General features: G+C 37.9%; 1 protein-coding gene and 1 long non-coding RNA gene across 3 annotated transcripts in view; one reads left to right on the top strand and one right to left on the bottom strand.

Annotated features, from left to right (window-relative positions):
* The window catches only part of LOC134200721 (uncharacterized), a 111,440-nt gene that overhangs the window by 77,970 nt on the left and 19,777 nt on the right, over nt 1-13,693 (bottom strand). The window lies entirely within an intron of this gene.
* Nucleotides 9,356-13,693, top strand: part of LOC101738256 (uncharacterized) — a 36,610-nt gene continuing 32,272 nt past the window's right edge. The window contains exons 1-2 of one of the 2 annotated variants that reach the window (XM_004927483.5): nt 9,356-9,426; nt 9,510-9,555. The gene's annotated coding sequence lies outside the window, so the exon portion shown is untranslated. The remainder of the gene's footprint in view (nt 9,427-9,509; nt 9,556-13,693) is intronic. The other variant, XM_012691506.4, reaches the window with a different exon arrangement.

Raw genomic sequence — 13,693 nt, 5'->3', positions numbered from 1 at the left:
CGATAAATAAAAGACCTAAAACTTTTGTACAAAATAAACTTAAAACAAACAAAAGGAATCCGTCCGACGGGGGACACATCAAAGGAAAAACAAAATAGTTATTTTTATTTAATTCCGATCATTTTCATATTTATCTACCTTTTAAACCTTCTCTGGACTTCCACAAATAATTCAAGACAAAAATTAGCCAAATTGGTCTAGCCGTTCTCGAGTTTTAGCGAGACTAACGAACAGCAATTCATTTTTATACATATAGAGTGGCCATGGAAATCGTTTGGGATCATGTGTTGTCTGTATTTGATTAAAGACATAGTCGCGTTGTAATAATAAACGAGTAAGCCTTACCTTATACTTTTAGGCCACGACAACATTAAGATCAACGGAATAATTGCATGATAATAACATTAAAACTCACGACCACTGTTTACTAATTACGCAAGCGATCGCATTGGGATTTATCAAAACAAAAATTCAAAGTAATCATTTAACTAATTAAGTGTGTGTAAACATTTATTTTTTCTTGACACTGACTAATTATTTTTGACATCGTAAATTTAAATTTTGAATTAATCACAGATGCGTGCGTTTGAATTCGATTTAATTAATTTATTGCATTGCTTTGGTGGAGATGTATGGAGAGGAGATGTATGGAAATGGTAGTGCAAGGTAGAGGGGGAAGAGGTCGACCGAAGAAGACATGGATGGAGTGTGTGAATGACGATATGAGAGAGAGAGAAGAGTGAGTGTTGAGATGACAACTGATAGAAGAGAATGGAAGAGAAAAATTAGCTGTGTCGACCCCACCTAGTGGGATAAGGTGGAGAAAAAGGAGATTGCTTTGGTGGACGAGTGGACGGATTGACTGGTGTTAGTGGCTCCCGTGACCCTAATAGATCAGAACAAGCCACCACTCGTTTTGAGACATGGCATTGGAGTCGGAACTGTGTAAGGCTGACCGACTGGTGATAGGAATTCTTGTAAGTCCGCGCGGGTAATACCACCACCCTGCCTTGTTTTTTACTACACGATGTTATTCTTTCACAGTGCAAATCAATTTTAAACATTTGTTAAGCACGTATTTCATTACAAAAATTGGTACCCGCCTGCGGGATTCGACCAACGATATATCGCTAGATACGAATGCATCGGACGTCTTATCCTTTAGGCCACGAAGACTTCATCGGAGATTTCATAATGTGTGACTAATTAACTCATTGATGAGTCGTAAAAGTTACGTTTGACAATTGAAAGTACATTACCGATGTTGCGATTGATTGTATGGCTGATAGAGTCGTGGGTCGTACGCAAATTATAAATTATTTTCAGCTTATTTTTTATTAAGCGATCTTATTCTTTCATCGTATTAGAAAAAATGGTTTCATTTAAAACCTGCTTTAGTTAAGCACCGGCACAGCCGCATTGCTAGATATGATTATACCACGCTTCTTATCCTTTAAACCACGATTATATTACCATAGGATTTCTAATATGTCGCTGCCATATTATAAGAACAGAACCTTTAAAATAAATATTAATTACAAAAAACTTTAATTTAGAATTTCTATTCTATTCTTAGGTGATTTTTATATTTGTGACACATTTTCTTAATTAGAAGAGGTTATTAGAACAATGTGAATTTTTAAAAAGAAATTCAAATATCTTAGCACCCCTTTTACCCCCTAATCAGCTACCGAAGCGTGTTGCACAATAATGCGACTGCCAGCTGTCGGGTCGTCGCGACCCCTTACGGGGTCGTAGGGCGGGCCTTGGGCCGACCCTCTCTACCCGGGCTTTATAGCTCCCTGTCTATCGAAGCAGGGGTTAGGTTAGACGTTGATAGCGGTCTTCTCTTCTTCTTCTTTTCTATCTTCCTTCTTTTTCTTTTATTTTCTTCCTCTTTGTCTTCAGTCTTCGGGGCGACCGCTTCTTTCCTCTATTGTTTTTGCAACTACCCACGTATCGTCAATTTTAAAACGAAAAAGCAAAGTTACCGAAAGCCCTTGACAAAGACAAGTGTTATGCGACACTTCGCCAATCAAGTACTTAAATTATAAACTCGACACTCGCATCTAGTACCGTCACACTTTACAACCTATTACGTGGTGTTCGTTGAACGTGTAAACTATAATTATTCAGCACAATAAAAGACGTTGAGACACAAAAACATTTGTCGTTGCGAAATTATTGATTGCAGGTCTGTTGCATGGATTGTCATCTCGAATATTTTCCGTTGGGTCATCGGAGCTTTGTGCTTGAAGACCGGTACCGGTATTATAGTAATTATTTGTGGCGTGAAGTAATTACTAGGTAGCTTTGGCTGACAGCGGTTACCTAGAGGATCAGCATATATGTATATTATAAATAACAAAAACTACTCGACATCTTGTTAAATTCTCACGGAAGCCGGGAAGATGTTTTCTATTTCGGCAGTCTCATTTATACCGAAAAATTTCAAAGAAAGTTCAAGGGAGCTTACTTTTTTACGAATTTAGGAGTAGTATCTCGTCCGCCCAATGAAATTCGGCCAAAAAATGCATTTCAGTATCATACCATACCATTTCAGGAGCTTACAGATACCACACAAGCTCATGAGCACTTGACTTTATCACTGCAGGCAGCACGGTAGGTAGCTTCTTGGCTCTGCCCCTGGCATTGCTAAAGTCCATGGGCGACGGTAACCATAATCGACTGAATTAAATATTCGATTATTTCTCTAGAAAGTTCATTGTAACCACACAAAACAAGCAACATTAAAATTTTAGTATTGCTTTAGCATACATTATAATATAGAAGCGGCGTGTGTGCTGTGTTGCATAAGATCGTCCTCACCGCTAATATGTAAATATTTCCTTATCTCAGATGATTTACATAAACAGTAGACCTATATGTGACTTAGTGTTTAGTGTGGATGTTACATCTAGACACTATATTTGCTTTCTGCGGTAAATAATTAGATGAGTTATATGTTAGTGTACCCATTATTTCAAGAACAGGACTTAAAAGCAGAATAACGAACCTTATGGGGCCTAAGATCAAAAGTCTTACTTGTATAGTTTCACCTAAGTAATAAATATCGTGCTGTAGGGACTACATATTATGTATAACCTATATTGCCTAGATGTGTGGACGAACTCACAGCCCACCTGGTGTTAAGTGGTTACGGGAACCCATAGACATCTACAACGTAAATGCGCTACACGCCTTGAGATATAAGTTCTAAGGTCTCAGTGTAGTTACAACGGCTGCCCCGCCCTTCAAACCGAAACTCATTACTGCTTCAAGGCAGAAATAGGCGGGGCGGTGGTACCTACCCGTGCGGACTCCAAGAGGTCCTACCACCAGTAAAAATTATGTATTATATAAGCGATAATTATACTACAGCGACGCTATTGTCAGTTTCGGGGTTGTCGGGCTGTCGTTAGCTTGTTGCTTTTTAATTGTTATTATTATCATCCGAATATACTTTTCAGTTCGCGAATTATGGAGAACATCTTTTTTTTTGCTTTATTGAGTGAACGAGCTCACAGCCCACCTGGTGTTTAGTAGTCACTGGAACCCATAGACATCTACAACGTAAATGCCGCCAACCACGTTGAGATGTGAGTTCTAAGCTCTCAGTATTGTTATAATAGCTACCCCACCCTTCAAACAGAAACGCATTGCTGCTTCACGGCAAAAATGAACAGGGTGGTTGGACCCGTGCAGACTCACAAATGGTTCTACCACCAGTAAGAAAAAAATGCTTTAATAAACAAGAATTCCACATGACTACGATTGCTCTGCCAAGAGCAACCAACTATGATGATGAAGATGATGGTGATGAAATTTTAGTAACTTTACTGACCACCGTGTCTCATTGGCTCACATCAACAGTAGTATTCCTACGATAGGAATACTACTGTCGATCGGTAGGCAGCGGCTTGGCTGTGCCCCAGGCATTGTTGAAGTCCATGGGCGATGGTAACCATTCACCATATGCTCGGCTGCCTAGACGGACAATAAAAAAAGTATCGTGCCATAGAGAATGCCTTTTCTGTTTCCTCTTCTGGTTTTTCTTTTACTTTATTCATTATTGGATCTATGATTTGCATTTTTTTATTATGTAAACATTGACTGTCAAATTTAGATTTAAATAAACCAAAAGATAAAAATATCACATTTTATATGCTTTTGTTTGTTTTTTTTTTAATAATAATTCGCGCTATGACGTAGCAGACCATCATGGACATCAGCTATTCCAGCAATAAAGGCACGCTCATGATCACCAGAATTCCGTATGATTTTTAGCCATGTTATTAGTAGAAGTGTATTCTTAAACTTATCCGGAACCGCTGCGTTCATAGACAGTGCGTTTCCAGAGATCTTTTTGTCACGTACCTACCATCCGGCTATGGAATGAGCTCCCCTCCACGGTGTTTCCCGAGTGTACGACATGTCCTTCTTAAAACGAGGCTTGTGGAGAGTATTAAGCGGTAGGCAGCGGCTTGTCTCTGCCCCTGGTATTGCTGAAGTTCATGGGCGACGGTAACCACTCACGATCAGGTGGGCCGTATGCTCGTGTGTCTACAAAGGCAATAAATAAAAAAAAAAGTTCCCTAAACGACATAGAATAAGACCGTTCTGACCCTATCTTTTCAGCGGGTCGCGATTATGGTCTCGTGGTAGACGTCCTCGCTCAGAAACTACCCTTGAGCTCAGAGCTGCTTTATCTATGGTGGAGGTTGTGGATGCAGCGTAGTTAAGTGGTACTTCCCTTGGTACTTTTAATGGTTACGTTTGTACCTACCTACCTACCCCATTTGGACCGCGCGCTTGCCATGGCCCCTTTGTTTGACATTTATTGTAAGGTTCTTTCTATGGTTCGGGCAATTGTTACTCTCTCTCTCTCTCCTCTCTCTCTCTCTCTCTCTCTCTCCGTTAAGTGTCAAGGTCTCTGGACTAATAGTGAGTCTTTCAATTAGAAAGAGAAAACAATAAAACCAAGGGAGATTAGTTTTAGCTTCAGTGCATTTTTACGTCACTTTAAAGTATACTAAAACCCATTTAACTCGATTTTTATATTTAAAAAATTCATAATTCGACCGTCCGAGTGGAGTAATTAGCATAATTCTGCATTATGTTACGTAACGGTAAGCGTTCCAAGCTCGGACCAGACTGTCTGATGACACGAGGCGGATGCTTTTGGTAATTATTACTTTAAATGTAGGAAGTCACTAAGATCAACGCGGTAATGAGGTTCAAGCAAATAGATGATACCTACACAGAGCGAGAGAGAGGAGAGAGCAAGAGAAAGACAGAGAGAGAGTATAGTTTATTGCACACCAAAATATAATTAATATTGAAAATCAGTCAAAAGGTAGTTTGTACAATAGGCAGGCTTGTTGTTAAAAACAATCTCTTCCAGACAACCGTTTTCATGTAGATAAATTCAGAAAGTTTTACTGCAGGTACGTCACGGTGTAATATTTTAACAATATTTAACAATAGCGAAACAGACCAAATATTTTAACACTTGATTGAATAATGAAGAAAAGAAAACGCATATGAGCAATATACATACAATAAGTACATATCTACAATATATCAATATATTTATATAACGCAGTTTTATAGTGTGCCATTTAAAGTTTAAAATTTGGAAAAGAATAACCATAACAAAAGAAAACTTTTTTAGCTATTTGAATGGGGTAAACTTAATTGAAGCTCAATTAAAAACATTAAACTGTTGATACTAATACTAAATAAAACGGACCTTTAATTACAAAGATATACTTTGCTTATTAAGCGAAATTTTTTTTTTATTTTTTTTTTATTGCTTAGATGGATGGACGAGCTCACAGCCTACCTGGTGTTAAGCGGTTACTGGAGCCCATAGACATCTACAACGTAAATGCGCCACCCACCTCGAGATATAAGTTCTAAGGTCTCGGTATAGTTACAACGGCTACCCCCACCCTTCGAACCGAAACGCATTACTGCTTCACGGCGGAAATAGGCGGGGTGGTGGTACCTACCCGTGCGGACTCACAAGAGGTCCTACCACCAGTGATTACGCAAATTACAATTTTGCGGGTTTCGTTTTTATTATACGATGTTATTCCTTCACCGTGGAAGTCAATCGTGAGCATTTGTTGAGTACGTATTTCATTAGAAAAATTAGTACCCGCCTGCGGGATTCGAACACCGGTGCATCGCTACATACGAATGCACTGGATGTCTTATCCTTTAGGCCACGACGACTTCAAATGTCGTTTAAACCAAATAGCCTTTCCAGCCACCTCGAATTATATAGGGTTGGCCCTGAGCTATTACATCCTGCTAATGTAACAAACAAATAAAAGTCAATACCATAAATAGGAATTCAATGGCATTAAAAAACTAGTAAAGTAAAGTGACCAAATCAATACAAATCAAATAAAAAAAAAAATTATTTAACATAAATCAAAGTACATACTTGTTGAACGTCAAAAAGAACTACCGCCAATTCACAAAAACTAGCCTCCGTCCTGCGAAGAACTGGCAAGAAACGCAGCGGAGATGTCTTTTTTTTTAATTTCAGATTTTTTTCAAATATTCATTTTTAGAATGAGTGTCATAAACGTAACAATTATTGCAATATTGAAATGCCCGGAGCGAGCAACTCATTCCCACTTTTTCCAATCCTCTAGATCAGTGATTCTCAACCACTGTTCTGCGGCACTTTTGTGTGCCGCCAAATTTCAAAAGTGTGCCGCCTAATTATATATAATAATGTTAATATTATTAAATTATATCATTTTAAAAGAAAAATATTTTAAACATGAATATATATTTAAATCCACAAAAATTTATAGTATATTTTAGTTTATTTCGTATATTAAAAATTTTTGATAAACTATTTATGCAGTGTGTTGTAGTAAGTAAATAATTTTTATCTTTTTTCTTTTGTGTGCCGCCAAATTTTGAAATCGTTAAATATGCGCCGCAACAAAAAAAGGTTGAGAATCACTGCTCTAGATGATCATTGACTTTATAGTAAGTACTTTATTGCACAGATGTTCTTTAATAGTTTTCTTAAACCTATGATAATGATTAACCATACAATTCGGTTATTTAAGTGCAGTTTACTAACAACAAAAACGTGATTCATCACAACCTTATTAACATCAACATTATGTCATCGCGCACCTTAGTTCCGAACAATTGAATCTGGCACACATCTTCTTCCGAGGGCCATAAAAAACCCCGGGTACAATAAATGTGTTAATGGCAGAGAATAATCAACGTAGAATCATTCGTTTGCATTTCATCTGTACTAATATATAAATCTACAGTGGTTTTTACGGATGTTCCGTTATAACTACTGAACCATGCATCCGATTGACTTGAAACTTGGTATCTATGTAGAAAATACATGTACTTAATGGTTAGGCTAACATTTATATGAGTGTTGGACTCCCTAATAATAATGACAATAAATAATAATGTTAATTTTAAATGCCCAGCGAAGCGGGCGAGTACGGCTAGTTTGCTCATAGTTTCAGAAGTATTTTTATCGAAGTATGTCTGATTGCTGGGACGCCTTTTCATTTCACCAGGGCCAGTTCAAGGAGTTCACTGAACACTTTGGAGATGTGCCCACAGACACAGCCCACTGAGTTTCTCGCCGGATCTTCTCATTGGGTCGCGTTTCCGATCCGGTGGTAGATTCTGCGAAGCACTGCTCTTGCTAGGGCCAGTGTTAGCAACACCCCGGTTTGAACCCCGCAAGCTCACCTACACGTTAGGGCGAAGCTGATGTAGCCTCTCAAGTCTATCAGCATAGGTAGGAAAAAAAAATGGAGATGTAGAGGAACCTGTCTAAACCTTAAAGTCGGTCGAGCATATTTCTCTACCCTTTTAACGGAGTTTGAGTGCTAGAAACATCAAACCCGCAAAATTATAATTTGCGTAATTACTGGTGGTAGGACGTCTTGTGAGTCCGCACGGGTAGGTACCACCACCCCGCTTATTTTTGCCGTGAAGCAGTAATGTTTTTCGATCTGAAGGGTGGGGAAGCTGTTGTACTGTTACAACTGAGACATGTTAGAGCTTTGTCTCTAGGCTGAATTTACGTTGTAGATGTCAATGGGCTCCGGTAACAACTTGAAATCAGGTGGGCCGTAAGCTCGTCAATTCATCAAAGCAATAAAAAGAAATGTTTGAACAACGATCGAATTAAAAAAATATATATATTTTTGTATCCCATTGATCTTGCTCTCAGGATATTGGGACGAAATTAATAAAATTATTAAAAATTATGATAATAAAATTATTGTACTGTCAATGGTCCTTGATGTGTGTGAAAATTTGCAAATTAACACGTTGACTGCCGTGTAGGTCAGCGGTGCCCTACGTAGGGCACTAAAGTAATTATGTCGATTTCTGCCTTCGATCTTCTTACAAAGGCGCCGGAATATCTAGTAGACTCTAGGAAAGACGAATTCGAAGATACTAAGATAACATACATTAAAAACAAAAAAGACAAAGTTAGGCAATTCCGGTGCTCACTAACAGAAATCGACATAAATTCTTCAGTGCACCACGTAGGGTACCAGTGACCTACATGGCAGTCAAAGGGTTAATCGGACATCTTCGGTGAAAAATATGTTCAAAGATTCCGTTACACATATAGATCGAAGTCATGGTAAGAAAAAGCGTATTAAAAATTATAATTTTCTTGACCAGAACCAATTTTAGCATTGAAATAAAGAATTATTAATTGTGTTTTATTTAACTGATCTCAAATCTCTTCGCGGTAGGCAACGGATTGGCTCTGCCCCTGGCATTGCTGAAGTCCATGGGCGACGGTAACCACTCACCATCAGGTGGGCCGTATGCACGTCTGCCTACAAGGGCAATAAAAATATAATATAATAATAAAACATTCGAATCTAAGCGACTCCTTAAAAAGCTCGAACTTTTCGATAAAGTTGCACGTTATTAAGCCTAAAGATAATTCATTAACTAGACAAGGTTGCTTCTAAACTTTAGTTACCTCAATAAATTAACTTGTAAAGTTAACAAACGCGTTAATTTAGCCTCAATCTCAAAGACGTCTCAACCATTGTGTTAATTTGCGTAAGAAAATCGTTCTAATTGTCGAATATTCATTAATATGTCAGCTATCCCCTAATCCGTTGGACCAAACAATATTGAACCGGCTCCTCAACTTTAGATCTTATTAAACACGGTGCATATTACATTGGATGTTTTGCAAGATAATACCCAAAACTACTTGGTCTCGTATTGTTAAGTGAAAGTTTTTAAATGCAGCTCTTGTTATGCTGGCTGTATTAAGGCACAGAGGTTAAAAGCGTGGTGTATGGTTCACATTCGCTCATTCACACACGAACGTTGCCTGTCAATATTACTGACATCTGACTTGTCAATTTTTTTTTACGGAAAGTGAGTTTTTTTTTCGGCAAAGGAAAAGTGTAGTGCTGTGTATTAGGATCTTTAATTATTATTTTTTTTATATATTTTTTTAGCTTTCTTCGGAGCCTAGGCACGTCTTTTATTTCAAAGATATAAACGGTGAGTTTTACTTTTTTTTATTAAATAGAGCTGTGAATGATAAATCGCTTGTGGTAACTATTAAATAAATAAATAAATAATTAAGAAAGAAAAAATATATAAGTAAATGCCGGTAGAATTTAATTCGAATATTAGCATACGAATCAATGTCAGTATAGTGTACATAGTTAATGGAACATTAAAAATAATGCAAACCTAATAATCCTTACAGGCGCAAAGCTATTCCTACCAGCCAACCACTAAGCAAAACAAGAAATATTTTATAAAAAAACATTAGGTAGCCTAAAATAGTATAATTCTCAAAACCAATTATAAGTAATAAGAAATTTTGGAATTTTGTTTTTTTTTAACCAGATTCAAAAAAGGAGGAAGCACTCAATTCCGCCGTGCGTAGTAGGAATAGACCAATATAAAGAAGAATAAAGTTATGTATAATTAATTTCGACCAGCCGGACATTATTTTTTTTAAATTCATTAGGCAATTATTATGAAAGAAACAAATGATAGTATGATTTGCTGGTATGATCAAAAAAAGCTATGCTGTCTGAGCTGCTGGGCATTACGACGTGCACTTTGGCATTTAAGGATATCCCACATATCCAGATTAGAGCGTTTGGCTCTTGTGGGGTTACTTACTACACTCCGGATAAAAATCCGGAGTGTAGTAAGTATAGGAAAGTAAGTGTAGTAAGTGTAGTAAGTATAGTAATAGGAAAATAGAGGGTAGTTAACACAATATTAAAATATCGACATATAACAATCTTAATAGTCCGTAACCGCGAAAACCGGCTTTGGAATGTTTGGCGAAAACTCCACGATGTTTTCCGAGCGCTATGACATGTTCTTCTTCAAACGAGGCTTGTGGAGTGTGCTTAACTGTAGGCAGCGGCTTGGCTATGCCTCTGGCATTGCTGAACTGCATGGGCGACGGTAACCACTCACCATCAGGCGGGCCGTACCACCGTCTGCCGGCTAGAGCAATTCAAAAAAAAAACTATAGTGTATCCGGAACGTCAGAAATAATGTAATGACAGTAAAAAAGGCGGGATCGAAACGTCAAAGTAGTTTTTATTTTATCTATGACCTGCGAACAGCCTAGTTAATACCATCCGCCAAAATGTAGTATCGATTCGTGCTGTTTCACCAAACACTCGCCCATCTGAATGTAGCGCAATAATGTTACGTAAAACCTCTCATCATCAGTGTCATCCGTTACTCATGATGGCGACCAATTGACAGCTTCGGCAGCGTCTTCCTGAAAAGCTTATCGATTACAAAACCTCCTAGAGCAAAGGCCGAACCTTATTTTATTCAGATTTTGCATCCATAATACATTCGTTATCATTTCATATAGTATTACCAGAATTAAATAAAAACAACAACTAGAATTTCGGAATAAAACAAAAGCAATCACAATTATAATAATAAAACAAAAAATCAGAATTAACGTCAAAACTACCTTAACCTAAAGGCTGGTTTATTAACGTGTATTTTTTTTATTAATAATAACATTTCGCAAGTGTTATGTCATGTGAATGTGTCAGTTCCGAGGGTGAAAGGTCGTCTAGTTAAACTCACGCGGGCGCAGCGAGAGATCCGCGCCGTCATTGCATTTCATATTCATTATTTGATGTCATTTTTGTATTATTACGAGTAATGATTTGCTGGTACGCGCGGATGGATCTATGAGAATCGTACCGGCTGTACCGGAGATGATCACGCGTTTTCGGGTGAATGTACATAATGATGTAGATTTCTTTTTGTTCGTACCAGTGGTGTAGCCGGCAGCTTTTTAATGTAATGTTTTTTTATAATTACAGTCAAAATCTGTTATAACGACATCGAAGGGACTGCTCATATTCAGTCGTAAAAACCGATAGTCGTAACAACCGGTGATGTTTAATGTGTATCGTGCAAGTACAAACAAATCGATAGGGAATTATTGGAAAAATATATTTATATAATACGCGATTTTTCTTCAATATTAATTTGTTTTATTTTTCTTTGCGACATTTTGAAAGTTTCACGAATAACTCCACAAAGTTTTGGTGCGTCTTGTGTATAGATAAGTAACAAACTAACTGAAAAGATATAAAGAAGCGGGCTTTGACTACCGCATGCACGTGATTTGTTTCTAAGAATTAGAAAAGACCCTACACTAAACTAAATCCTATTGTTTTCTTTCCTGATTTTAAAAGCCATTGAAGCCAAATGTGGATACCTATTCAAATTGTTTACAATACAGCTTAGCCGGTCGTTCTAACAGATCTAATTCTCCGAAATATTAGTTAAATGTGGTCGTTTTATGAGGTATGTCGTTATTACCAATGTCGTAGAAAGCAATATTTTTAATAAGGCGGTCATATAGCATTCAGCCGGGACCTTTGTTCTTGGTTATTATAACCGGCATGTTGTTTTAAACGACGTTGCAGTAAACGGTTTTGACTGTATTTACAAAGTCTTTTTAAATGGTTCTAGATGTTGCCGTGCGGTGTATTTTTGTCGCGAAGTAATAATTTGGCCCGGTTTGAAAGGTTTTAGGTTTTACTGGTGGTAGGACCACTTGTGAGTCCGTGCGTGTGGTACCACCACGCCGCCTATTTCTGCCGTGAAGCAGTAATGCGTTTCGGTTTGAAGGGTGGGGCAGCCGTTGTAACTATACTTGAGATCTTAGAACTTATATCTCAAGATGGGTGGCGCATTTACGTTGTAGATGTCTCCGTAGAGCCCATGCTCCAGTAACCACTTAGCACCAGGTGGGCTATGACCTCGTCCACCCATCTAAGCAATAAAAAAAAAATACAATTGAGGCATTCACGTCTTTAGGTGACCACGTATCGAGTACCATCAATCCGTTTAGCCATTTACACCAAAAACAAAAACCCAGATGGAATGCCACGATAACTGATGACCAATTACCGAACCGGTCGACGGACTACCCGAAGTTCGCCTAGAGGGACCCGGGCCCCTCAGATGGACTAATCCACTAAGTCCTTGTTTCCTTCATATCTTTGTTTCCCTCGTCCTAAATCAATCTTTATCTCTATGCATTTAGATATTATGTCACTTTTGACATATCCGATGTCATTACATAACTGTCATCTGTCAGATGATACAATGTAAACAGGCAAACGATTTGTCACTCCTTTATGCCCACTAGAGCTTGTATTACTTTAACATCCGTGCTTGACCTAACCTTTTGTTATAATTTGCATAACTAACAATGCATGTTGAGAGCTATTTTTTGACGGGTTCTTGCCACGATTTTTAGTTTTGGTTAGTTTCTTTTTCGAACACAATCAGTACATAGGGTTTGAAGAGCAGACAAATATCTATTTACCGTCTTTTTTATCTATTTTTCGGTATTACGACTGTAACTTTATGACTCCGACAATATGAGATGACGGTACTGACAGCTTTTCAAGTCTTCTTTTAATTGCTAAGATGGGTGGACGAGCTCACGGCCCACCTGGTGCTAAGTGTTCACGGAAGCCCATAGACATCAACAACGTAAATGCCTCTATCCACCTTGAGGCATGAGTTCTAAGTTTCAATGTTATACAACGGCTGCCCAACTCTTCAAGTCGTAACGCATTACATGGCTTATACTGGTTTCATGCCATCATCTTGGTATTTGCTAGGAGAAACTTTTCTCTTTTCCTGGAGCATTTTAAAGGATAGGAGTATTGCATATGACGGAGACTTGACATGTTATTTGACATGGTTAGGGATCTTCTATCGGTGTATGAGAAAAAAAGTTCATTGCCCAGGATAGAGTATTTTTAGAATTATTGAATTATCTCTAGTTTGGGGTTAATGTGCAATTTTAAAATATGTATAGATAATTGATAATTTTTTTTTGGTTTTCGGGAGCTTATAAACATACTATATAATTAGATTTGAACCTTCGGATATTAGAACATGTTTTATTTTATTTTATTGCTTAGGTGTTTGGACGAGCTCACAGTCCACCTGGTGTTAAGTGGTTACTGGAGCCCATAGACATTTACAATGTAAATACGCCACACACCTTGAGATATAAGTTCTAGGATCTCAGTATAGTTACAACGGTTGCCCCACCCTTCAAACCGAAACGCATTACTGCTTCACGACAGAAATAGGCGGGGTGGTGGTACCT

The sequence above is a fragment of the Bombyx mori genome, chromosome 20 (assembly GCF_030269925.1).
Source record: "Bombyx mori chromosome 20, ASM3026992v2".
Taxonomy (NCBI): domain Eukaryota; kingdom Metazoa; phylum Arthropoda; class Insecta; order Lepidoptera; family Bombycidae; genus Bombyx; species Bombyx mori.
Note: the sequence above shows the minus strand (reverse complement) of the source record. Positions and strands in the feature narration are given on the sequence as shown.